This window comes from Cervus elaphus, chromosome 27 (assembly GCF_910594005.1).
Source record: "Cervus elaphus chromosome 27, mCerEla1.1, whole genome shotgun sequence".
Taxonomy (NCBI): Eukaryota; Metazoa; Chordata; class Mammalia; order Artiodactyla; family Cervidae; genus Cervus; species Cervus elaphus.
Genome location: NC_057841.1, coordinates 8,112,617 through 8,140,042, shown reverse-complemented (window position 1 = coordinate 8,140,042; position 27,426 = coordinate 8,112,617). Strand labels below are relative to the sequence as shown.

Here is a 27,426-nt window from a genome sequence, read left to right as displayed (position 1 = left end):
ATTATGGTTTATTATAGGATATTGAATATAGTTATCTGTATTTTACAGTAGAACCTTGTTATTTATCCATTCTATATACACAAGTTTATATCTGCTCACCCCAACCTCCCATTTTATCCCTCCCCCAAAACCCTCCCCTTTGGCAACTACCAGTCCGCTCTCCGTGTCCACGATTCTGTTTCTGCTTCACAGATAGGTTCATTTGTGTCATATGTTAGGTTCACATGTGAGTGATGTCATATGGCATTTGTCTTTCTCTGACTTGCTTCCCTTCATATGATAACCTCTAGTTGCAGCCACGTTGCTGCAAATGGCATTCTTTTGCTCTTTTTTATGACTGAGCAGTATTGCACTGTATCTATGTACCACATCTTTATCTTTTCATCTGTCATGGACATTTAGGCTGTTCCCATGACTTGGCTATTGTCAACAGTGCTGCTATGAACAGAGGGGTGCGCATACATGTAAACAAACTAACACAAATCAGAGGAGAGTGGATGAATTCTCCTTCTGCTTTCCTTCTACATAAACTTCAGAAGCCTAAGTTTGGTTTCCCTTCTACATAAACTTCAGAAGCCTAAGTTTGGTTTCCCTTCTACCTCCACACTCCCCACCCCAATTGACAAAAGAAACAATACATCTTAAAGGCTATTTTTTTTTAAGTAAACATAAACAGTATTGCTAGGTACTTAGCAGCTGATGAGGAGGTTAGACGCTCTCTGTGAATCCAAGGTGACATTCATGTTCATTTCTTGACAAAAGAGATGATGGTGGTAATTTGTAGAAAGGTAAAACATTTCTTTCAAATCTAGGAAGGAAAGAATTAAAACAACAACAAAACCACATGAAGTGTTACTATCCTGATGTCTTCAGGACAATCTAAGGAATAAATCACATCCAAATAACGTTCCATTATTGAAAATAGACAAAGGTTTAGTTTTCAGATGGAAGTGACTGTATGACCCTGTGAAAAGAAAGGATGAGGGAGGGTTGATGTTACTGATGCTCAAAAGGTCTGGTCTGATTGTGTCCGACTCTTTGTGACTCCATAGACTATAGCCCCCCGGGCTCCTCTGTCCGTGGGATTCTCCAGGCAAGAGTACTGGAGTGGGCTGCCATTTCCTCCTCCAGGGGATCTTCCTGACCCAGGGATCAAAACTGAGTCTCCTGAGTCTCCTGCATCACAGGGGAATTCTCTACTGCTGAGCTGTCCAAAACATGACTCGCGATTAAGCAAGAGTGAGTTGAAGGTAAAGTTCTGGGAAGTACGTCTCTTTTCCAGGTATCATTATTTCGTGAGTAAAAGCTGTTGATCTTGTTTTAAACCATGTGTAGATACCTGTGTGCGCTTTAAAAACTCGACTGGACCTGCTGACAAGACGTTCTGACAGCTGCTTCCTCAGGTGGACCTGGATTCTTCTGTATATTTGCATAAGAAATGAAATCTCCCCGTTTCCACAGGCATTCAGCATTTCGTTTTAATGCTAATTTGCTACTTGACCTTTTGCTTCATAAACTAAGAACACTTAGTGCTCACAAACATTTGGGGATAAAAGGTTTTGGAGATAGATCATACTCCATCCTAAGATTGTTTCTTCAAGCTAATAAAAAACAATTTCCTTGGAATGTAGTATAGACGTCCATAGAAATTTCAGTTACCTAAATGGTGGTAAAAGAAGGCTGCCTGTTAAATAGGAAAAGATAGTCAGTGGCATTTTCCTCACATGCTGTGCTGTGTGTGTGCTCAGTGGTGTCCAACTCTTTTGTGACTCCGTGGACTGTAGCCCGCGACACTCCTCTGTCCATGGGATTCTCCAGGCAAGACACTGGAGTGGGTTGCCATTTCCTTCTCCAGGGGATCTTCCTGACCCAGGGATCGAACTCCTGTCTCTTGCAGGACTTTTTTACCACTCTCTCAGGTGGATTCTTTACCACTGAGACACCAGTTTATAGTGTATCTAGACTATGGTATAGTGTAAACATAACTTTTACATGCACTGGGGAACCAAAAAATCCATGTGCCATTGCCATGGTCTGGAACTGAGCCCAAGGTATCTCTGAGGTATGCTGGTAGACCCATAGTTTAAACAAACTAAGTCTGTAGAAGTAAAATATTCATGGATAAACTAAATTTAGTCTTTGAAACTTAGTCTGCTTTTAACCCATGTTGTCCCTAGGATATGAAATTGCTGAATAATGATGGGTCATATGTGATGCTCACTGAAAGAACTATTTCTGTAGAAAGAGCAGGAGTAAACACACCGTGTGATACCCCTTCCCTACGCTCAGTCATCAGTGCCTGGAATAATCCTGTTTGCTGGTCCAACTGGCTGCACCTGTGGCAGCAACCTCAGGTGTAGGGATGGGATTTAGAAGGAAATTATTCATTTGTCAGTTATCATTGGGTGATTTCCATTAGAGAGAGACACAGCACAACAGATAAGCAATACTGGCCAAGGAAACTGCTCTGAGGTTTACTTACACGGCACTCTTTCTTTAGATTTCTTTTTAAATAGTCGTCATTTCTTTTTATTGAAGTATAGTTGATTTAAAATGTTGTGTTAGCTTCAGGTGTCCAGCAAAGTGACACAATTATACATATATACGCGTGTGTGTGTGTATATATATAGGCTTCCTAGTGGCGCTATTGGTAAAGAACCTGCCTGCCAATACAGAAGATGTAAGAGACAAGGGTTGGATCCCTGGGTTGGGAAGATACCCCAGAGAGGGCATGGTGACCCACTCTAGTATTCTTGCATGGGGAATCCCTTAGACAGAAGAGCCACAGTCCATGGGGTTGCAAAGCTGGACACAACTAAAGCATCGTAGTATGCATGCACATGTCTATATATATCTCTGTCTCTCCTTTTCCAGATTCTTATCCCATATAAGTTATTACAAAATATTGAGTCTAATTCCCTGTGCTATACAGTAGGTCCATGTTGGTTTTCTATTTAATATGTAGTTGTGTGTGTATGTGAATCCAGACCTCTGATTTATCCCCCACCTCCTTCCCCTTCTGTAACCAGAAGTTTCTTTTCCTGGTACCTCATCTCATCATGGACCTCGAGTAGTGTATACTGGCTCACTCCGCTGGGCCCGGGGAAGCCACATGCCTGTAGAAAGAAAAGAGAGAAAGAAGGAACGGAAGTGAGCTTACCCTCTTGCAGCTGACATGACTGTAAGAACCTTGGCAGCAAAGTGGGAGTGGTGGTAATCCCAGTGACACAATGGTTTTGACAAGACAGACTGTTGATGAGTCCGTCTGCATACAGATGGGCAGCACCCTGTCTTCAAGTCATGCGCTGAGAGAAGAAAGGATAAAAGAGAAAGGCTGAGAAGATGAACAGACAAGATTACATGTAGCTGCCTGTTTCCTGTAGGAAGTAGGCAGTCTTTTGAGTCCATCTACAAGTAACCTCCAAGGAAAGAGATCAGAAGGCCATCCAAAAATCTGTAGTCAACCATTCAAGAACTCCATCTAACCACGAAGGATGGATTCATTATGAAATTCTGGGGATGGCCAAGGCTTTGCTGGCAGACATCAAGGCCCTAGGAATGATAAGAAGAGGAAAGGTGATGGGTCCCTTTGGACCTATAGTTGCCTTCTTTTCAGAGATGCAAGTTGAATTTTTTGTCTTGCTTTTGCCACATTTTTCCTCCTAGAAAGAGACATTCTAGTTACAATGAAGTAAAGTAAGGTATGTTAGAGCGATTTCCAGGTGGCTGAAGTGGTAAAGAATCTGCCTGCCAATGCAGGAGACACCAGTTCAGTCCCTGCGTCTGGAAGATTCGCTGGAGAAGGAAACAGCAACCCACTCCACTATTCTTGCCTGGGAAAAATCACATGGAGAGAGGAGCCTGGTGGGCTACCATGGAGTAGCAAAGAATCGGAAAAACTGAGCTACTCAGCACAGTAATTAAATAGTGTCCACTCTTGGCTGATAAGATCTTAGAACCTGAGAGTTCACCTCTGGTAAGACAGCTACACTGCTAACAGCAGATTTCAGATTTCCTTTGACACTTAGAATTCATTGCTAATATCTAGAGCTGAGACACCTAGCCTGTGTCTCACTCCAGACATTCTAATAGCTGGGTGGCTTCAGCCACTGGGCGACCACCTGGATTCTAGGCTTCCGGACTTGCAACTTCCTGCCCTGGACTTCCTGGTCCCAGGCTGAGCTGTCCAAGTCCTCCTGCAAACACCATCTTCATCACAGCATGCAGCCATTACCTGTTTATTAAAAACAGTGTCGTGTTTATAGGAGTCTTTATTTCTGACTGAAGCATTTTCTAGAACATCTGGTTGGTTACACTTTACATAAATTAGCAGACTGTCATCTCCTCTTGACAGTTACCTGTTTATGTTCACTTCATTAAATACCATTTTTCAGAAATAACACAAGATATATGAAACACAACATGTAATTAAGCAAAACAATACAAATAAACATAAATAATCATAATGAGAAGGAGAAAGAAAAAATCTGCTGGAGCATAATGCTGGGGATTTGACTATTGCTTGGCTTTGCAGGTAAACCTAGTGATTGCAACTATGTTCTGCGAAAACCTGTTAACCGATTTGCTAGTAACGTACAGTGTTTGATTTAAAACAGAGCAAAAGTCTTCCACCTTAAATAAATTCTTTAGGTGGAACCAAGTTCTCAATTTTTAGTATAGGAAAATCCATGCCAAAGTAAGCAAGATATTCAGGGGAAAGCTATTCAAATAAGTGACAAGGATCTGTTATGGAAGATGTTAGGGTAGGGAGGCTCCCAGGAGGCCCTAAAAGAAGCTGAGACTCCTGTTACGTTTAGCCATTTTCAGCTACTTTCCTCAATTCTGTATTTGATGGGGGGCATATGGTTTAAATGGGCTTCCCAGGTGATCCTAGTGGTGAAGAACTCACCTGCCAATGCAGGAGATGTAAGAGACACAGGTTCAGTCCCTGGGTCAGGAAGGTCCCCTGGAGGAGGGCACAGCAACCCACTCCAGTGTTCTTGCCTGGAGAGTCCCATGGACAGAGGAGCCTGGGAGGCTACAGTCCCTGGGGTCACACAGAGTCGGACACGGCTGAGCGACGGGCACAGCACGGCATGTCATATTTTAACGGAGAAAAACTTGTCCGAACAGATCCATTCTCAGTTCGGTTCTTGTCTCTTCAAGGGAGTTGTTGTTATCTCTACTTTTATCTTAACTAACTTTATCTATAGAGAAATTATTTTTTGTTGTTATTTGCTTGTTTTTATGAATTGCCATACCATTTACATGCATGAGCAAAAATTTACCAAGTTGCTACTTTATAAGGAGATTTCTAAAAAAAATTTTCCGTCTCTTTATTGTTTTCATTTTTCTATATCATCTATTAATTATCAAGCTATCAATTTATCTATCTATCATCTCCACTACATTTCAAAGTGATCCCCGGGCCACAGGAAAGGAAAATATAATACTATCATTGCAACTTCTATAATTAGCAATAGTTAAAAATTTCCTGTTACTATTCCTTCCCAAATCACATTGCAGCAATTGACTTCTACCAATGTTGAATATGCATGACTCTCAACAGAATCTAACATTTTCCTCCTAATATACATAACACCATCCATTTCCCCCCCACCATATTGTCATTCTTCTAGTCTGCGTGTCAATCACAGGTTCTTTCCTCACTCGGATTCCAGGGGCCAGCGCTCTGAGACGTGCGGCAAGAGAAGAGAATCTATTTCTGCCTGGCTTTGGAGAAAGGGGGCTCCATAGGCGGAGTAAGATTTTATTTCAGAAAGTCAAATGCTTGGCAAGATACACCCAAACTTAACCTTATTTAACTCAATGGGAAAGTGCAAAATTTACACTCTGTATTTTCTGCTCTATTTTCACTTTCCAGATAAACTTTTTTCCCCAATAACACTCCTAATAGACTTGCCAGATTTGATACATAAAGGTTGTTAAGTGAGAAAAGGAAAAACAAAACCAACTCGAATAGATGAGACTATTCCTCCACCGTCTGAATCTATGTAAGGCTTTCAAAGAGAATGACAACTTTATGGCCTTTAAAATACCAGGAAGCCTTTGGCAAACTAAGCTGACTCAAGGAGGCATGTAAATTACACACTTAATGTGTGTGGAAGAGAAAACGAGACATTTTCAGCTGCACAAAGATTAGACATTTTCGTGTGGCAAAGAATGAGAAACAGACATCAAGAGAATCAGAAGGTTGGAAACTATTTATAACACAAAGAACAAAAGACTGCCCTCCTCCATATATAAAAATCTAAAATTGATTTAAGCATTACAAATAATCTGAGAAAGTTGTTAATGTGAGCAGGCAGCTCATGACAGCCAATAAACTCAGAAAGATGTTGAATTTTGCAAAGAGTCAGGGAAGTGGGAATTAAAATGATGGTGAAACCAGAGATGCAAAATAAATGTAAGGAAAATGATAACTTCTGATGCTGTTGGAAGGCCAGGAAGAGCTTAGTGATGGAGTCGGAAGTGCCACAAATCTTTTTCCAAAATGAGCTTGGAAACATTTCTTAAAATTAAAAATACAAATACTCTTGAATTCAGAGATTCCATTTTAGGAATATATCTCAGAGAAAAACAAAAACAAAATCACTACCAGAACATCAGACTATATTCTCCAGATTGTTGAGTAAAACATTGCTTATGTTGTTTAAAAATATGAATCACAATAAGAGCAGTTAAATATATTACCATCTACATTATTGAGGGGAGCAGTCAGATATATTGCTTTAGAGTCGGATATACTATGGAGTATTGAGCAAACATTACCGCATGAGTTACCATTATGCCTATTAGCATATGGTTAAGTGGGGATGGTTAGGTTGTATAGTATTATAATGCATATGGTATTATCCCACTTTTTTGGAAATGATCGCATGTTTGCCCCACTGAAGAAGGGGACGTGGGGGTGTTGGTGCTGGGTGCAGGGGGTCCGGTTTACAGAGAGAAGCTGACCAGGATAGGGAGACTTATCTTTCATTGAATTATTCCATTGATTTGTTAGTTATATGGGTCATAAATAATGTCTATGATTCAGAAAATCAAGAATTAAAATAAATAAAATATGTCTATAAGAAAGAATGTGGGGAGAGATGCAGGAAAAGCAAGGAGCTTCATTTAATAATAATCATCTCATCTTTGTTAGGGAGAGAAAAGGGTCACTGGGCTTTCCAGGTGGCTCTAGTGGCAAAGAACCCCCTACCATTGCAGGAGACGGAGGAGAGGTGAGTTCGATTTCTGGGTCAGGAAGATCCCTTGGAGGAAGGAATGGTACCCCACTCCAGTATTCTTGCCTGGAGAACCCCTTGGTCAGAGGAGCCTGGCGGGCTACAGTCCACTGGGTCGCAAAGCGTCGGACACGACTGAATCGACTTCGCGTGCATGAACTGAACACAGAATAGGAATACGCACTCCAGGATTTGCCTCAAGTCTTTTGGACGCGTGGGCTGCAGTGACAGTGAGCGTCGTGGGGTGGGTTGGGGGGCAGCCTGACTGGGGAGAGATGTCTCCCCAGACTCCTGGGAGAGCAGCTTCTCCCAGCCGCTCGCCTCACTGAAGACCTGGTCCACTACCCGGGCCTGTGGATGACCACAGGCTGAACAAGGAGGGTCCCCAGAAAGTCAGCTCTGCTCCCCGTGACACGAGGTGGACAAGGCCTGTCGCAGCCAGGGCAGGGGGTTGAGAAAGCCAACCTCGGGGTCTTGGCCGCAACATGATGTCAGCAGTACCCCCTTGGCAAGTCCTGGGGAGGGGGCGGTGGCCATGATAACAGGTGACAACTGTGGCCCCACCTGGAACTGGGTACTCCAGGAGCCCAGGAATAGATTTCTCAGGGTGCCCTGGGCCCCGACTCCAAGAGGACTTAGCGGAGGCTGGGGAGCAGAGGACACCGCCCTGTGACCACACTGAGGGCTCACTCCCCAGGTTGGACATTCCTCTGCAATGCTTGATTTATCTGCTTCAAAATCAGTTGTTGTTGTCCTGTTGCTCAGTCATGTCTGATATTTTATGACCCCATGGACCTCAGCATGCCAGGCTTCCCTGTCCATCACCAACACCCAGAGCTTGCTCAAACCCATGTCCATCAAGTCAGTGATGCCATCCAACCATCTCATCCTCTGTCATCCCCTTCTCCTCCTGCCCTCAATCTTTCCCGGCATCAGGATCTTTTTCATCAGGTGACTTCTCAAAAATCAGTTCCAGGAAAGAAAACACATCAGGTATAAAGGTAAACAGCCAAGAGTAAAAGAGAGTGAGATGTGGGGTACAGTCCAAGATTTGAGGCCAAGCCGTGTTCAGGCCACAGTTCTTTGAGCTTAAATCCCCTCACACAGGAGCTGTGTCCTTGTGCCTTTGGTTCAGGCTTCAGGGTCTCGTAGATCCCTCGTGAACCACAATGATGGTGACATCCCACACTCAGTTGTGTGTATGAGTGCTCTTCCCTGCTCTTGCGGGGAAGGTCCCAGGGTGCAAGGGTGCAGGGCCAGGTGTGGGGGAGCCACTGAGCCTGTTCTCTGCTAGGCACTCACTTTAACAGAATGCAATCCTCATTCTCCCTCATTCGTTATGTTATGCCTTTCAAAGGTGTCCAGACTTCTTCCGTCAACTCTAGCTCAGTCCTGCAGAAAAGCCCGCTTCCTTGGGCACCGTCCCCCACCGTGGCCCCTGCTGACCTGGGCTTTCCGGCTCCCAGGGGAGTTCTGCAGTCACCTAACTGCATCCCTGCTCAGATGCATTTCTCTTGTGCCTTGCATGAAGTGCCTGAGTGTTTGGCATTTTCTGGAGACTGTTGGCTGTCCCGAGATGCCACTGTGCTTTCTCCATCATGTGTGGTCCCTTCCGAGATGGGTCCTAAGCAGGTGTGCATCCCCGTGCTCAGAATCTGGACGCCAGGACACATCACTGGACGTGAGCAGCCACCTCTCCATGAACTGATTCGGGTGCACATGGACCCCTCTGTGCCAGTGCGAGTGTGGCAGAGCAGACAGGTGGCGAGGGGGAGGGCTTGCTGGACTGGGGTGGGGGCTCCCCTGTGCTGGCCGTTTGGCTGATGTAAGCTGGGAATCCCCACCTTAGTCCATCCCACTGGGAAGTGAGCAAGTCAGCCAGGCCTCAAACGCTTTGATCTAAATGACATATTCATTTGACTGATTTTTTTTTTCTTACCGTGCTGATTAAACTAGAGCTTTTTCATAAAATTGATTGGTGGTTTGGAGATTGTGCAGACCAGACCACAATCCAATTCTGTGCGGTTGTCCATGTGTTCCCACTGGCTGCTTAGGGGATGGACGCTGCCCTCAGCTCATGCTACTGCGGTTAGGTGCTTGGAACAGTGGATGTGACAGAAAACAGAGAGACAAATAGCGCCAACAGCAGAAAAACGAAGGCGAGATTCAAGCAGCCCAAGGAAGAGAAAAGGAGAGGGGTAGGGTCTGAGGATTTCGCACGCCTGAAGGAGGACTGTGGTCAGGTCTGCAGACGGAGAAGCTAAGGCAAGGTGAGAAGGGTCAGGGATGATCTTTCCGGACAACTTGTCCATTCCAAAAACACCTTTCAGCATCTAGGCTGCCTGATTCTAGAGTGTGAACTTTAGGTTCTGATTCTCCCAAACAGAAGGGATTTGTGCACTGAAATTAATTTTTTTTTTTGCATAAAGTTTAGAGCCATGCTTCACCAACATGGAAAAGTCATGCACAGTTCTTTCTGTCCTCACTTCGTCCTTCAGATGAACAGTTTGCGGGACTAACTCTAGGCACCCTGAGTCTGAGACTGCGGTGGGTGGTCACGATTCATTTCATCATTTGAGATAGAATCTGGATCATGCGCTCCCCTTCCTTCACACTTAGAACCTCCAGGATCAGTCCACTAAATACTAGCCACTTTGCCACCACTAACTGGCACCCCTGTTTTTACAGATGGAGAAACAGTGTTTCAAGAAAATTCAGTGACTTTCTCAGTCACACACGTGAAGGAGTGGAGCTAAAATCTGAACTCAAGTCTGTTTTGCTTTCAGACTATATGAAATTTCATACTTACACATATAAATGTCTATACGAAAGTAGGTACCAACTAGATATTACCCCCCCTCCAAACTCCACACAAAATATTAAGAAAGTCTAAATTTGTTTACAGAAACAAGCTTATGAAGGATAGTTAAATAAGCTAAAACAGTATTCTTAGTGATGAACTTTTTGTTATAATTCAATTCTATTTAGTCCTAGGAGACTAATGTTTTGTCAATGGGAAGAGAAATGTATTCATTCAGCAAAAATGTATTGAATGTTCTAATAAGACACCATGGAAATTAGAAAATTAATTTGTCAACTAAACAACAAGTGAAATTTTGAACCAAATCTAAGTTGGAGACTGCTCACTTGCAAACCCCCGGTATGAATGTATTGAAAGATTTGTTATCATTGCATGCAGAGCTAGAGGGTCTGCATTCAAAACCCAGGCTCCCCATTCTGCAGGTTGTCCTCTTGATTAGTTTATGAAAATAGGATTTCCATATGCTCTTGCAATCCCATTCCTGGGCATGTTTCCAGAGAAAACTGTAATTTGAAAAGGTATATGCACCCTTATGTTCATAGAAGCACAGAGCAGCACTATTTGCAATTGCCAAGCCATGGAAGCAATCTAGGTGTTCATCGGCAGATGAATGGACCAAGAAGTTGTGGTCCATATAGATAAAGGAATATTACTCAGCCATAAAAAGAGTGAAATAATGCCATTTGCAACAGTATGGTTGAACCTAGAGATTGTCATTCTAAATGAAGTCAGACAAAGACAAATATATAATATTGCTTTCTCTGTGGAGTCTTAAGACACAAATGAACTTATTTATAAAACAGAAGTAGACCCAAAGACATAGGAAACAAATTTATGTTACCAAAGGGGAAAGAGAAGAGGAGGGATAAATTAGGAAGTTGAGATTAATTTATACACACTACTATATATAAAACAGATAAGCAACAAGGACCTCCTATATAGCACAGGAAACTCTACTATATATACTTCCTGCTCAGTCACTCAGTTGTGTCCTACTCTTTGCGGCCCCACGGACTGCAAACCATCAGGCTCCTCTACCCATGGAATTTTCCAGGCAAGAATAATGAAGTGGAAAATTGCATAGGCAGAGGCCATTTCCTATGCCAGGGAATCGTCCTAAGCCAGGGATCAAATCCACATCTCCTGCATTGGCAGGCAGATTCTTTACTACTAGCACCACCTGGGAAGTCCACTCAATATCCTACAATAACCTATAATGGAAAAGAATCTGAAAAGTAATAGTTAAATAGTATATGTATGACTGAATAATATATAATAATAGTATATGTATATCTGAATCACTGCTGTATACCTAAAACTAACAGGACATTGAAATTAACTATTCTAGTTAATATTCTATTAGTTATTATTCTATTCTAGTTAACTATTTCTAGTTAACGAACCTAGTCCCACCATTGAATTTACACTAGACTATGGACAAATTACTTCAATTCTGTGTGCCTCTGTTTCTAGCGGTAAAATGAGGTAGGTACCAGTATTCACCTCATGGAATAGTTGAGAAGCCATTGAGTTGGTGAGTAGAGGATTCAGGTGATTGCCTGGTACATAGGATTCAATGTATTAGCAGCATTGGCTTATAGGATGATATTCGTAAATTTTTCAAAATGATCATATGGATTGTCTTCTCCGAGATGCTAATATGGTGAATTAGCTTAATAGATTTTCTAACAGTAAAGAATCTGGCATTTCTAAAATTAACTCAATTGAAGAATAACACATTATATTTTTTTATGTGTGCAGCACTAAGTTTGCTTACATTTTGTTGAGAATATTTGCAAGCAGAATGGGATTGGAACTTCCCAGGTGGCGCTAGGTGATAAGGAATCTGCCTGCAATGCAGGAGACATAAGGCACTGGGGTTCAATCCCTGGGTTGGGAAGATCCCCTGGAGGAAGGTATGGCTACCCACTCTAGTTTTCTTGCCTGAAGAATCTCATGGACCAAGGAGCCTGGCGAGCTACAATTCATGGGGTTGCAAAGAGTTGGACACAGCTGAAGCAACTTTGCGTGCATTAGCACGTGGGGTTGACTTGGCATTTTCCTTTCTTTTTATCATGCTTATCTACTTTGATATTTGGGTTATACTCTCTACAAATGGGAAGTGTTTGCTCATTGTCTATTCCCTGGAAGAGTCTATGTAAGATTGTTTGGTAAAATCATTAAGGCCAGTGTCATCTTTGTCCATTTTGTCTCCAGAGAATTTTATAGGACTAACTTAATTTATTTTAAATATTAGAGAAGTAGGATTTTTATATTTCCTCTTGGGTTATTTATATTTTTGTTAGGAATTATTCATTTTGTCTAAAGTTTCAAATGTATTGCCATAAAGTTGCTCATAATATTCTCTGATTTTTTTTTTAAAATTTTTTTTTTCCAGTGGGTTTGTCATACATTGATATGATTCAGCCATGGATTTACATGTATTCCCACTCCCGATCCCCCCTCCCACCTCCCTCTCCACCCGATTCCTCTGGGTCTTCCCAGTGCACCAGGCCCGAGCACTTGTCTCATGCATCCCACCTGGGCTGGTGATCTGTTTCACCATAGATAGTATACATGCTGTTCTTTTGAAATATCCCACCCTCACCTTCTCCCACAGAGTTCAAAAGTCTGTTCTGTATTTCTGTGTCTCTTTTTCTGTTTTACATATAGGGTTATCGTTATCACCTTTCTAAATTCCATATATATGTGTTAGTATGCTGTAATGTTCTTTATCTTTCTGGCTTACTTCATTCTGTATAATGGGCTCCAGCTTCATCCATCTCATTAGGACTGGTTCAAATGAATTCTTTTTAATGGATGAGTAATATTCCATTGTGTATATGTACCACAGCTTCCTTATCCATTCATCTGCTGATGGGCATCTAGGTTGCTTCCATGTCCTGGCTATTATAAACAGTGCTGCGATGAACATTGGGGTGCACGTGTCTCTTTCAGATCTGGTTTCCTCAGTGTGTATGCCCAGAAGTGGGATTGCTGGGTCATATGGCAGTTCTAGTTCCAGTTTTTTAAGAAATCTCCACACTGTTTTCCATAGCGGCTGTACTAGTTTGCATTCCCACCAACAGTGTAAGAGGGTTCCCTTTTCTCCACACCCTCTCCAGCATTTATTGCTTGTAGACTTTTGGATAGCAGCCATCCTGACTGGCGTGTAATGGTACCTCATTGTGGTTTTGATTTGCATTTCTCTAATAATGAGTGATGTTGAGCATCTTTTCATGTGTTTGCTAGCCATCTGTATGTCTTCTTTGGAGAAATGTCTGTTTAGTTCTTTGGCCCATTTTTTGATTGGGTCATTTATTTTTCTGGAATTGAGCTGCAGGAGTTGCTTGTATATTTTTGAGATTAATCCTTTGTCTGTTTCTTCATTTGCTATTATTTTCTCCCAATCTGAGGGCTGTCTTTTCACCTTACTTATAGTTTCCTTTGTAGTGCAGAAGCTTTTAAGTTTCATTAGGTCCCATTTGTTTAGTTTTGCTTTTATTTCCAATATTCTGGGAGGTGGGTCATAGAGGATCTTGCTCTGATTTATGTCGGAGAGTGTTTTGCCTATGTTCTCCTCTAGGAGTTTTATAGTTTCTGGTCTGACATTTAGATCTTTGATCCATTTTGAGTTTATTTTTGTGTATGGTGTTAGAAAGTGTTCTAGTTTCATTCTTTTACAAGTGGTTGACCAGTTTTCCCAGCACCACTTGTTAAAGAGGTTGTCTTTTTTCCATTGTATATCCTTGCCTCCTTTGTCAAAGATAAGGTGTCCATAGGTTTGTGGATTTATCTCTGGGCTTTCTATTCTGTTCCATTGATCTATATTTCTGTCTTTGTGCCAGTACCATACTGTCTTGATGACTGTGGCTTTGTAGTATAGTCTGAAGTCAGGCAGGTTGATTCCTCCAGTTCCATTCTTCTTTCTCAAGATTACTTTGGCTATTTGAGGTTTTTTGTATTTCCATACAAATTGTGAAATTCTTTGGTCTAGTTCTGTGAAAAATACCGTTGGTAGCTTGATAGGGATTGCATTGAATCTATAGATTGCTTTGGGTAGAATAGCCATTTTGACAATATTGATTCTTCCAATCCATGAACACGGTATGTTTCTCCATCTGTTTGTGTCCTCTTTGATTTCTTTCATCAGTGTTTTATAGTTTTCTATGTATAGGTCTTTTGTTTCTTTAGGTAGATATACTCCTAAGTATTTTATTCTTTTTGTTGCAATGGTGAATGGTATTGTTTCCTTAATTTCTCTTTCTGTTTTTTCATTGTTAGTATATAGGAATGCAAGGGATTTCTGTGTGTTAATTTTATATCCTGCTACTTTACTATATTCATTGATTAGCTCTAGTAATTTTCTGGTAGAGTCTTTAGGGTTTTCTATATAGAGGATCATGTCATCTGCAAACAGCGAGAGTTTCACTTCTTCTTTTCCTATCTGGATTCCTTTTACTTCTTTTTCTGCTCTGATTGCTGTGGCCAAAACTTCCAACACTATGTTGAATAGTAGTGGTGAGAGTGGGCACCCTTGTCTTGTTCCTGATTTCAGGGGAAATGCCTTCAATTTTTCACCATTGAGGGTGATGCTTGCTGTGGGTTTGTCATATATAGCTTTTATTATGTTGAGGTATGTTCCTTCTATTCCTGCTTTTTGGAGAGTTTTAATCATAAATGAGTGTTGAATTTTGTCCAAGGCTTTCTCTGCATCTATTGAGATAATCATATGGTTTTTATCTTTCAATTTGTTAATGTGGTGTATTACATTGATTGATTTGCGGATATTAAAGAATCCTTGCATTCCTGGGATAAAGCCCACTTGGTCATGGTGTATGATTTTTTTAATATGTTGTTGGATTCTGTTTGCTAGAATTTTGTTAAGGAGTTTTGCATTTATGTTCATCAGTGATATTGGCCTGTAGTTTTCTTTTTTTGTGGCATCTTTGCCTGGTTTTGGAATTAGGGTGATGGTGGCCTCATAGAATGAGTTTGGAAGCTTACCTTCATCTGCAACTTTCTGGAAGAGTTTGAGTAAGATAGGTGTTAGCTCTTCTCTAAATTTTTGGTAGAATTCAGCTGTGAAGCCATCTGGTCCTGGGCTTTTGTTTGCTGGCAGATTGTTGATTACAGTTTCGATTTCCTTGCTTGTGATGGGTCTGTTAAGATCTTCTATTTCTTCCTGGTTCAGTTTTGGAAAGTTATACTTTTCTAAGAATTTGTCCATTTCATCCAAGTTGTCCATTTTATTGGCGTAGAGCTGCTGGTAGTAGTCTCTTATGATCCTTTGTATTTCAGTGTTCTCTGTTGTGATCTCTCCATTTTCATTTCTAATTTTGTTAATTTGGTTCTTCTCTCTTTGTTTCTTAATGAGTCTTGCTAATGGTTTGTCAATTTTGTTTATTTTTTCAAAAAACCAGCTTTTAGCTTTGTTGATTTTTGCTATGGTCTCTTTAGTTTCTTTTGCATTTATTTCTGCCCTGATTTTTAAGATTTCTTTCCTTCTGCTAACCCTGGGGTTCTTCATTTCTTCCTTCTCTAGTTGCTTTAGGTGTAGAGTTAGGTTATTTATTTGGTTTTTTTCTTGTTTCTTGATGTAAGCCTGTAATGCTATGAACCTTCCCCTTAGCACTGCTTTTACAGTGTCCCATAGGTTTTGGGTTGTTGTGTTTTCATTTTCATTCATTTCTATACATATTTTGATTTCTTTTTTGATTTCTTCTATGATTTGTTGGTTATTCAGAAGCGTGTTATTTAGCCTCCATATGTTTGAATTTTTAACAATTTTTTTCCTGTAATTGAGATCTAATCTTACTGCACTGTGGGCAGAAAAGATGACTGGAATGATTTCAATTTTTTTGAATTTTCCAAGACCAGATTTATGGCCCAGGATGTGATCTATTCTGGAGAATGTTCCGTGTGCACTTGAGAAAAAGGTGAAGTTGATTGTTTTGGGGTGAAATGTCCTATAGATATCAATTAGGTCTAGCTGGTCCATTGTGTCATTTAAGGTTTGTGTTTCCTTGTTAATTTTCTGTTTAGTTGATCTATCCATAGTTGTGAGTGGGGTATTAAAGTCTCCCACTATTATTGTGTTACTATTAATTTCCTCTTTCATACTCGTTAGTGTTTGCCGTACATATTGTGGTGCTCCTATGTTGGGTGCATATTTATTTATAATTGTTATATCTTCTTCTTTGATTGATCCTTTGATCATTATGTAGTGTCCTTCTTTGTCTCTTTTCACATCCTTTATTTGAAAGTCTATTTTATCTGATATGAGTATTGCGACTCCTGCTTTCTTTTGGTCTCTGTTTGCATGAAATATTTTTTTCCAGCCCTTCACTTTTAGTCTGTATGTGTCTCTTGTTTTGAGGTGGGTCTCTTGTAGACAGCATATATAGGGGTCTTGTTTTTGTATCCATTCAGCCAATCTTTGTCTTTTGGTTGGGGCATTCAACCCATTTACATTTAGGGTAATTATTGATAGGTGTGGTCCCGTTGCCATTTACTTTGTTGTTTTGGGATCACGTTTATGCAACCTTTCTGCATTTCCTGTCTAGAGAAGATCCTTTAGCATTTGTTGAAGAGCTGGTTTGGTGGTGCTGAATTCTCTCAGCTTTTGCTTATCTGTAAAGCTTTTGAATTCTCCTTCATATCTGAATGAGATCCTTGCTGGATACAGTAATCTAGGTTGTAGGTTATTCTCTTTCATTACTTTCAGTACGTCCTGCCATTCCCTTCTGGCCTGGAGGGTTTCTATTGATAGATCAGCTGTTATCCTTATGGGAATCCCTTTGTGTGTTATTTGTTGTTTTTCCCTTGCTGCTTTTAATATTTGTTCTTTGTGTGTGATCTTTGTTAATTTGATTAATATGTGTCTTGGGGTGTTTCGCCTTGGGTTTATCCTGTTTGGGACTCTCTGGGTTTCTTGGACTTGGGTTGCTATTTCCTTCCCCATTTTAGGGAAGTTTTCAGCTATTATCTCCTCGAGTATTTTCTCATGGCCTTTCTTTTTGTCTTCTTCTTCTGGAACTCCTATGATTCGAATGTTGGGGCGTTTCACAGTGTCCCAGAGGTCCCTGAGGTTGTCCTCATTTCTTTTGATCCTTTTTTTGTTTTTTCCTCTCTGCTTCATTTATTTCTACCATTTTATCTTCTACCTCACTTATCCTATCTTCTGCCTCCGTTATTCTACTCTTGGTTCCCTCCAAAGTGTTTTTGATCTCATTCATTGCATTATTCATTTTTAATTGACTCTTTTTTATTTCTTCTAGGTCTTTATTAAACAGTTCTTGAATCTTTTCAATCTTTGTTTCCAGGCTATTTATCTGTAACTCCATTTTGTTTTCAAGATTTTGGATCATTTTTATTATCATTATTCTAAATTCTTTTTCAGGTAGATTCCCTATCTCCTCCTCTTTTGCTTGACTTGGTGGGCATTTTTCATGTTCCTTTACCTGTTGGGTATTTCTTTGCCTTTTCATCTTGTTTAGATTGCTGTGTCTGGAGTGGGCTTTCTGTATTCTGGAGGTCTGTGGTTTCTTTTTGTTGTGGAGGATTAACCCAGTGGGTGGGGTTAGACGATTGGCTTGTCAAGATTTCCTGGTTAGGGAAGCGTGCGTCAATGTTCTGGTGCGTGGAACTTGATTTCTTCTCTTTGGAGAGCAATGGAGTGCCCAGTAATCAGTTTTGAGATGGGTCTATGTGTTAGGTGTGACCTTGGGCAGCCTGCATGTTGATGTTCAGGGCTATGTTCCTGCATTGCTGGAGAATTTGCGTGGTATGTCTTGCTCTAAAACTTATTGGCTCTTGGGTGGTGGTTGGTTTCAGTGTAGGTATGAAGGCTTTTGGACAGTCACTTATTACTTAAAGTTCCATGTAGTCAGGAGTTTTCTGGTGTTCTCAGGTTTTGGGCTTAAGTCTCCTGCCTCTGGATTTCAGTTTTATTCTTCCTGTAGTCTCAGGACTTCTCCAACTATACAGCCCTGATAAGAAAACTTCTAGGTTAATGGCTAAAAGATTCTCCCCCGTTAGAGACACCCAGAGAGGTTCACAGAGTTACATGAAGAAGAGGAGAGGGAGGAGGGAGATAGAGATGAGCAGGGGGAGAATAAGGGGGACTCAAGAGGAGAGAGACAGATCTACGCAGCTGTCTGTTCCCAGAGTGTTCTCTGTAGCCCAGTCACCTACAAGGATTCACAGAATTGGATTGGGAGGAGAAGGGGAAAGGAGGAAATAGAGGTGTTCTGAGGTAGAAAACAGAGAGTCAAGATTGGGAGAGAATAATCTTTGGTTTAAAAATAGGGCTTCTCTTCTTTTTTTTTTTTGTAAGGTTATAGTGTATTGAAAATGAAAATTAAGGAGTAGTAGAGGAGTACTAGAGGACTTTAAAAGAAATAAGAGAAAAAGAAAAATAGAAAATAGAAGAGAAAAAGGAAAGAAAAAAAAGAAGAAAAAAGAAAAAAAAGAAAAAAAAAAAGAAAAAGAAAAAAAAAAAAAAAGAAAGAAAGAAAAAAGAAAAAAAAAAAAAATTTTTTTTTTTCCCCTAAATAAAAAATCGTAAAAGTCTATGGAAATGAAAGTTAAGGAGTAATGGGGGAGTAATAGGGGATTTTAAAGGAAAATAAAAGAGAAAAAAAAAAAAGAGAAAAAAGTAAAATTATATCTAGGAGTTTCTCTGGAGCTGTTGCGGTCAGTGTGTGTTCGGCTCAGTTTCAGATAGCTCCTCGTTCCAGCTTACACTTCTCGATATCTACAGGCCCCTTCCGGTGTAGTCAATGTTTCCTAGAGGGATTTTAATCTGTTGCACCAGTCCCTTCTGAAGCGGTTCCCTTTGTTTATTTGGCTTCTGTTTGCCGGTCTCTTCAGAGCCTCATTTCCGCCCTGACACCGGCGGGCGGAGGTGGACTCTTATTCAGGTAGCTAGTTCCATCGCGCTGCCGGGAGGGGCTGGCGCTGCCGGGAGTGGCTGGCGCTATGGGGACGGGCTTGCGCCGCGGGGTCGGGCTGGCGCTGCCGGGAGGGGCTGATGCTGCTTTCTCCGTCTGCGCTGCTCAGGCTCCCGGCTGTTCTATATGGAGCGCGCCCCGCGCTGCGCGAGGCTCCAGCCCTCGGGTGTTCCACAAAAGCGCGGAACGAAAAGCCGGGCCTGCTCTCTGCGCCTTCCCCGTCAGAGCGGTCCAGGCAGCCAGGGGCTTGGTGGGCGCACTCTCCCCAGGTGTGGCGCGCCCCCTCCCTTCCACGGACCCAGTTTCAGTTTCCTCTGGCGCCAGTCGGGTGCGTGCGCCTTCCGCCCTCTGCGTCCCCAGCCCCAGTCCCCGCCCGCGCCGGTCGGGTGCCTGCGCCCTGTGTCTCGCTGCGACCTTCCCCTCCCCTCTGCCTCCTGCCTCCGGCGGGGCTGGGCCGGTCTGCAGCCTGCGAGCTCCTCTCTGGACCCTCTCGGTCTCTTTGTTCTGCGAGCGGCCGGCAGTGTGTTCGGGCCGGTTAATGTACTCTCTCTCTTTTGGTCTCCCACAGTTCAAGTTGGCAACTCACAGAAGCTCCCTCTGATTGTCCTCAGGGCACTCACGCCCGGACCCTACCCCAAGCAATGCCGCCTAAGAGTTCCCGGGACGGATCTCCGTCCTTAGCTCTTTTGTCTCACTTTTTATCTTTTATATTTTGTCCTACCTCCTTTCGAAGACAATGGGCTGCTTTTCTGGGCGCCTGATGGCCTCAGCTAGCGATCAGAAGTTGTTTCGCGAAGTTTGCTCTGTGTTCAGTTATTCTTTTGATGAATTTGTAGGAGAGAAAGTGGTCTCCCCGTCCTACTCCTCCGCCATCTTGGCTCCTCCTCTCTGATTTTTTTAATATCTGTTGTTTATGTAGTTGTGGCCCTCTTTTCATGCCTAAAGCTGTTTATTGCTGCCATCTATGTCCTTATGAGTCTTGATAATTTTGCACATCTTATAACTTCTTAACGAAGCTAGTATTTGGTTTTGTTGGCTCATTCCATTATGTTTATTTTCCTCTTTTATTGATTTCTGCTGTTTATTATTTCATCCCTTTATTTTCATTAAATTTATCCTGTTAGTATTTTAATATCTTTTCTTTACTGAAGTGAATCAATAACCAGTCCTTTCTTTCTAACATGAAATTTTGAGATTAAATATCTCTAAATACGGATTAAGTAAAATAACACAACTTTTGATACATAGTATTGCATTGTTTTTGTTGTTGTTGTTGTTCAGTCACTAAGTCGTGTCCAGCTCTTTGCAACTCTGTGGACTGTAGTCCACCAGGTTCCTCTGCCCATGGGATTTCCCAGGCAAAATTCTGGAGTGAGTTGCCATTTCTTTCTCCAAGGGATCTTTCTGACCCAGGGATCAAACCCATGTCTCCTGCATTGGCAGGCGGATTTCTTTACCACTGAGCTATTAGGGAAGATGTATTATCTTTAATAATAAGTATCATATAATTATCCCTATGATTATATTTGATCTTTTAAAAACATTTATAAATGTAGGTTTCTAAAAATAATTTTATCTTTTTTACTGTTAAATTATAATTAATTGCTGATATTTTTAAACATAGTTTATATACTATTTATTCTGTGAAATTTGTTAATTCTTGATATATGGCCTGGTAAAGTTTCAATTTTTATAAAAATCACATATATGTTTGAGAAGATTATATATTCTCTAAATGTTTAGTGAAGGGGACTATATATATTCATCAGATAATATTTGTTAATTTTACTATTCTTCTGTTGAATTTTTGTTGCTGTATCTTTCAACTAATAAGAACCTACTATATAGCACAGTGATCGCTACTCAATACTCTGTTAATGACTTACATGGGAAAAGAAGCTAAAAAAGAATGGATTTATGTATATGTGTAACTGATAACTTTGTTGTACAATAGAAACTAATGCAATACTGTAAATCAACTATACTACAAAAAAATTTTTTTAAGGTTAAATGTTCATGTAAGACATGATTTATGCAGTAAAATATAGATGCCCATTTTTGTGTATCCAAAACTCTAGGATGAGTGGAAGATAGCTTTCACCCTGATTCGGCAACCACAGTTACAATCGACTAAAGTGTCCACCAGGAAAATGCCATGTAGGATATCTCTGCTCAGACACTGTGGGGCCAGCCACAGTGCTCTGCCATCACACCAGAATCACTCAGAGTTCTCGAGCAGCATCATGGATGATGAGATCTAAGCAGGGTACCCATCTTTCACTTCAATGATCATCTCATTTCCCAGCTTACTAAGGTTGTTGTTGTAATAAAATTTGAGTAATACAATCCATTTATAAATTTATTTGGTCAATTAATTTTATGGACTTGCTGTTGGGAGGAGTCTGATAAATACAGAAATGACCAAAATTTGGGTTTCATAAAGTTGACAATGGAGAGTGGAAGAGGAAAGAGGAGGGAAAGACATTTACACAGAGATGACTCATTTCTAAGTACCTTCATGGTGCCTATGGCCCTTGCTTGTGTGGGCAGTCCAACAAAACCCACTTGGTGAAATCTGGTGGACCTTCACCGAAGGCATTTTAGGTGCTGGTCCAAAATGGTGTAGAACGCTAAGGATCCAGAGTTTTGTTTGAAATGAATATCCCGTGGCTGTGAGGAAGGGGTGCTGGATTCACGACAAAGATGGGTGTGCAGTTTGCAGTAAATTAAACTGAAAACATCTAGGACTGACCCAGAGAGCCTCCTGAAAACCCACTCACCCCCAGGCGACCCTGTGTCTGCGTGAACAACCTGGCCTCATTAGAACTGTACATAAACTCTTGCCCTGAATGGTATGTTTTAATAGGTATGAACTTTGGGGTTGCTCTTCCTTCAGTGTCATCTCTTCTCTAATCACCCAGAGCCCTGGCTGTGGGTTAGGAGTGATTTGGATCAGCGCTGACCAAGATGTTCTCCTGTGAAAGGAGACTGCAGAAGGTGCAAGTGAGCTGCCAAGAAGGGCTACACTGTTCCTTCTTCTTAGAGGTTTCCCACGCAAGTGAAAGCGGAGGTCCTTGACTTGTTTTAGAACCAAGACACCTGTTTGACTTCACCGCTTCCCATTACCTTGAAGCTCAGATACCTTTCCTCTCCTCTTCCTTCTTCCTCTTCTCCTCCTCCTCCACCTCCTTCTCTTTCTTCTTCCCCACCCCCACGCCCCGCGCTGTACCCATTCCCACATCAACGTCTCGGCATCTTAAGAACAGCGCTCCATGCAACAACGCTTGTAAAGCTCATTTGAGATCGGCTCCGTCTCATCTCTGATTGGCTGACAATACGGAATTCACTGCAGCAGCCAACAGACATTTCCTTGTGACAGATGGGCCGTGGTTATTTCATTTTTAGTCTGTTTTGTTTAGCGTTTATGTTGACGAAGAGGGAGAAAAAGGAAAGAAAAGATTTCCTGGAAGCGGGGAGGTGTTTGTTGTGTTTGTCGAGATGCCTGCAAGGCACAAGAATCCCTTCAACTTCGTGGTGAGATGATCACACTGCCTGAGGGGAACCCGCAGCCAGTCTGGCGTCTCGCGATGCAAATCAAACCCTGAGACTGACAAAGAAGAGACGCAAATTTGATATTCCACTAGTTTCGAAAACGCCCAAAGTAATATTTACAAATAAGATTTTTGATGATGCCAGGAGAAACAATTGAAAATACAAAACAGAAAACCACACATTCTTCTACAAGCAAATAGAAATTCAGTCTTCATCATATGACTGTTTCTACAGTTGTGTGTTTTGGTGACTGTATCTAATGCTTATGTGAACCCAATAGATAGTGATGTAGGCTTACCAGGTTAAACTGGGATGGGGAAAGCATTTCTAGGTTCAGTGGTTTAATTTTTGTATGGCAAGGTTAAGCTTATTCGGTGCATGAAGGAGTTGGAGGGAGATGGATGGGGACAGGGCACCTAAGTTAGCAACGCAGAGCTGCTTCATTTGTCCTTGTCATTTGCAATTATTATTTTATTGTAAATATTAATTTCTGTCTATTTTATTGTTTTTATATCTAGGTAATTTGTCATTGTTTTATCTGAAGCTTTTTTTTTTTTTTTTTTAAAGAACCCCGTGTGTTTCTTTCTCATAGCTTAGGAAATGGTTTCTTGAGAATTTTGATATTCAGTTCAGTTCATTCACTCAGTCGTGTCCAACTCTCTGTGACCCCATGGACTGCAGCATGCCAGGCATCCCTGTCCATCACCAACTCCCAGAGTTTACTTAAACTCATGTCCACTGAGTCGGTGATGCCATCCAACCATCTCATCCTCTGTCGTCCCCTTTTCTTCCCGCCTTCATTCTTTCCCAGCATCAAGGTCTTTTCCAATGAGTCAGTTCTTCCCATCAGGTGGCCAAAGTATTAGAGTTTCAGCTTCAGCATCAGCCCTTCCAATAACTATTCAGGACTGATCTCCTTTAGGATGGACTGGTTGTATCTCCTTGCAGTCCAAAGGACTCTCAAGAGTCTTCTCCAACACCACAGTTCAAAAGCATCAATTCTTCAGTGCTCAGCTTTCCTTATAGTCCAACTCTGACATCCATACATGACTACTGGAAAAACCATAGCCTTGACTAGACGGACCTTTGTTGGCAAAGTAATGTCTCTGGATTTTAATATGCCATCTAGGTCAGTCACAGCCTTTCTTCCAAGGAGCAAGCATCCCTCAATTTCATGGCTGCAATCACCATCTGCAGTGATTTTGGAGCCCAAAAAAATAAAGTCTGTCACTGTTTCCATTGTTTCTCCAACTATTTGCCATGAAGTGATGGGACCAGATGCCATGGTCTTAGTTTTCTGAATGTTGAATTTTAAGCCAACTTTTCACCCTCCTCTCTTTAGTTCTTTAGTTCCTCTTCACTTTCTGCCCTAAGGGTGGTGTCATCTGCGTATCTGAGGTTATTGATATTTCTCCTGGCAATCTTGATTCCAGCTTGTGTTTTATCCAGCCCAGTGTTTCTCATGATGTACTCTGTATATAAGTTAAATAAGCAGGGTGACAATATACAGCCTTGACATACTCCTTTCCTGTTTTGGAACCAGTCTGTTATTCCATGTCCAGTTCTAACTGTTGCTTCTTGACCTGTAGGTCTGTCTCAGGAGGCAGATCAGGTGGTCTGATATTCCCATCTCTTTAAGAATTTTCCACAGTTTGTTATGATCTTCACAGTCAAAGGCTCTGGCGTACTCAATAAAGCAGGATGTTTTTCTGGAACTCTCCTGCTTTTTCGATGATGTTGGCAATTTGATCTCTGATTCCTCTGTCCTCTTTAAATCCAGCTTGAACATCTGGAAGTTCGCGGTTCACATACTGTTGAAGCCTGACTTGGAGAATTTTGTGGACTACTTTGCTAGTGTGTGAGATGAGTGCAATTGTGTGGTAGTTTGAACATTCTTTGGCATTGCCTTTCTTTGGGATTGGAATGAAAACTGACCTTTTCCAGTCCTGTGGCCACTGTTGAGTTTTCCAAATTTGGTAGCATATTGAGTATAGCACTTTCACAGCATAATCTTTTAGGACTTGAAATAGCTCAACTGGAATTCCATCACCTCCACTAGCTTTGCTCATAGTGATGCTTCCTAAGGCCCACTTGACTTTGCATTCCAGGATGTCTGACTCTAGGTCACACCATCGTGTTTATCTGGGTCATAAAGATCTTCTTTGTACAATTTTTCTGTGTATTCTTGCCACCTCTTTTTAATATCTTCTGCTTCTGTTAGGTCCATATCATTTCTGTCCTTTATTGAGCCCATCTTTGCATGAAATGTTCCCTTGGTATCTCTGATTTTCTTGACAAGATCTCTTGTCTTTCCTGTTCTATTGTTTTCCTCTGTTTCTTTGCACTGATACCTGAGGAAGGCTTTCTTATATCTCCTTGCGATTCTTTGTCATTTTTGATATGGACCTTTCTAAAGTTTAGGCAAAAACTGTGAAAGTGCTTCTTCTTCACTCCGTATGCTATTTTCAATTTACAGGTTGCACAATAGCTTTCTCTAGAGATTCCTTTCATTTCTGTATGGCAATAATTATTTATTGTTTATAAAATTAAATCTTTACCAAAATGTTTTCTTCATTATTCTCAGAGTAATAAGCAGTTGGCATGGTAAGTAAAGTATTTTTCTTTTTCAGTAGAGTGAGATTTTCCATCAGACCTCTGGGTAGTTGGAATGGCCTTTCAGTCTGACAGCATCCTTTCTGCTAAATGCGTGCTCTATTTATTTCTCATTATTGCCCAATTTCTACTTCTGGGAGGTGGGTCAACAGTATTCTTCTACCTCCCTTATTATAGAGTCTCACCCCATTCTGATGGCAACATGGATACAGTGGACATGAGTCTGAGCAAACTCCAGGAGACAGTGAAGGACAGGAAAGCCTGGCTTGCTGCAGTCCATGGGGTTGCAAAGAGTCGGACATGACTTAGCGACTGAACAACAACCCCATTCTGTACACATACTTCTCCACAGCCAATCTCTTTTTAATTTATGCATTCAAGAACGTTTCCTTTAAAAGTCTTTAAGCTTAAGTCTTTAAGCTTTTTATTTTGAATTATATAATCATAAGCAATTCTGAGAAATAATACCATGAGATCCTGTATACCCATCACCTCACTTCCCCTAGGAGTGACATTTTGAAAATCTAGAGTGTATCACAGCCATCAAGTTGACATTCACACAATCCACTGGCCTAATTCACATTTCACCTATCCAACATGTACTCATTTGAAAGTGAGTGAGTATTTGGTTTTATGCAATTGTGTTCTATGACACAATTGTTCCATGACAAGTACCAGAGCATACACACAACAAGGGCCTATGTCATGCTTTTCCAACCCCAGGCACCTCCCATCCAACTGTGCTTAATCCCCACAACCACTGACCTCCATGCTGTGATGCTCTTGTTTCAAATGTAATGTAGAGGTCAAAAGGTGCCTAGCTTCTGACACTTCTGATAGCTCTTGCTCTTGGGATCAGCACCTTTTCTTCTTGAAATGACCTTCATTCTTCATGCTAACTCTGTTCTTAGTTTCTTATAATCCTCACCCCTGACAACATCAGCTCCAGCTGGTACAACAGCCTGGAGTCAAAGTCCCATTTTGCATCTAAAACCCAGAAGTCTCATCTTTAGCTGTTGGCTCTCTGACCACAGCTGTTTGGTTTCTCCCCTCAGCTGTCTCAGGACAAACTCTGCCCCCTTAAAACTCCTTTTGAACAATTTGAACCACTTTGCAATGACAAAAAAACAGACTGCTTTTGAGTTTAGAGTGAGAAGGATCATATGATGCAGCCAGGGAAGCAGGCGGGACTATATCAGGAGCTGAGATGCTTCCACTGCCTGGAGTCAAAAATAACTCCAGTAGTGCTATGTGAATAGTCAACATCTTGCTAACTTTCAGAAGGGGGCATTTTCCTCTTCCCTGGCCTAATTCTTACAGGCACCATCTGCAGTACCTACCATGGAGCAGGTGTCATGCTAGATATGTTTATAGTTCTCTCGTGTAATGTTCACAGCATCTCTACCATCAGGGGCATCAGGTCTATGAACCTGAAATTAAGGATCTTTTCTCTAATCAGGCAGTGGGTACAGACAGATTAAAATTTGCCACTAAGATCAAAGATCCTTCTTGGAACAGACTTCCTTAGGAATTCAAACAATCACCCTGTAGCTGAAGTTCCTGAGTTCTTACAATGGCATATAATACACTCTTCCTCTTCTACTGGGATCGTTTCTTTTCATTAATCTTCCTCTAACCATGAACACTTTAGAATAAATTTCTGTGCCATCTGTAAGATAATGCATGCTAACTTGTAAAATTTGTTTCACTTATACTTTATACTTATGCTTTTATGCATTCTTCTTTATCATTATTGTTATTTTTTCCTTGGACTCTCTTCCATTATTTTTCTTCATTCTACATCATAACAATATATCAATTCTAACACTATCCAATTTCTTACCCCACGTCTCACACTGAGGTTAGAGCCCTCCTGGTCAAATTCTTATTCTTTCCTTTAAGTCTTTGTAAGATGCATGTTGCCCATGGTCTACCAGCCCATCATTCAGATGTCATAAGCAGTGATCCAGAAAACCACATGCTCTTGCTTTTATTTTTAATCTAGCTGCACCTATTCTACATCCTTTTTCCTCTTTCAAAGTCAATAAAAATAAGTTCCAGGATTTTTTAAGGTCTCTCATCTATTCTCACATGAATCAGCAGAAATGAGTAATTGTCACATGTTTGATGAACCTTGGCACTCCTTCCATCATCCCTGGGAAGAGAAAAGCTCTCATTACCCACGTCAAGGCAATGAACGATCACCTCCAGACCTCTCATGGAAACCGTGACATCT

At 41.3% G+C, this 27,426-nt stretch overlaps 1 long non-coding RNA gene across 1 annotated transcript; it reads right to left on the bottom strand.

The window, feature by feature from the left end:
- On the bottom strand, positions 1-26,286 carry LOC122684843. The gene is made up of 3 exons (XR_006338167.1): positions 25,956-26,286; positions 3,049-3,116; positions 1-808 (listed from the first exon to the last, which is right to left on the bottom strand). It is a non-coding gene; the product is annotated as an uncharacterized LOC122684843 (long non-coding RNA).
- Positions 26,287-27,426: the final 1,140 nt, after the last annotated feature.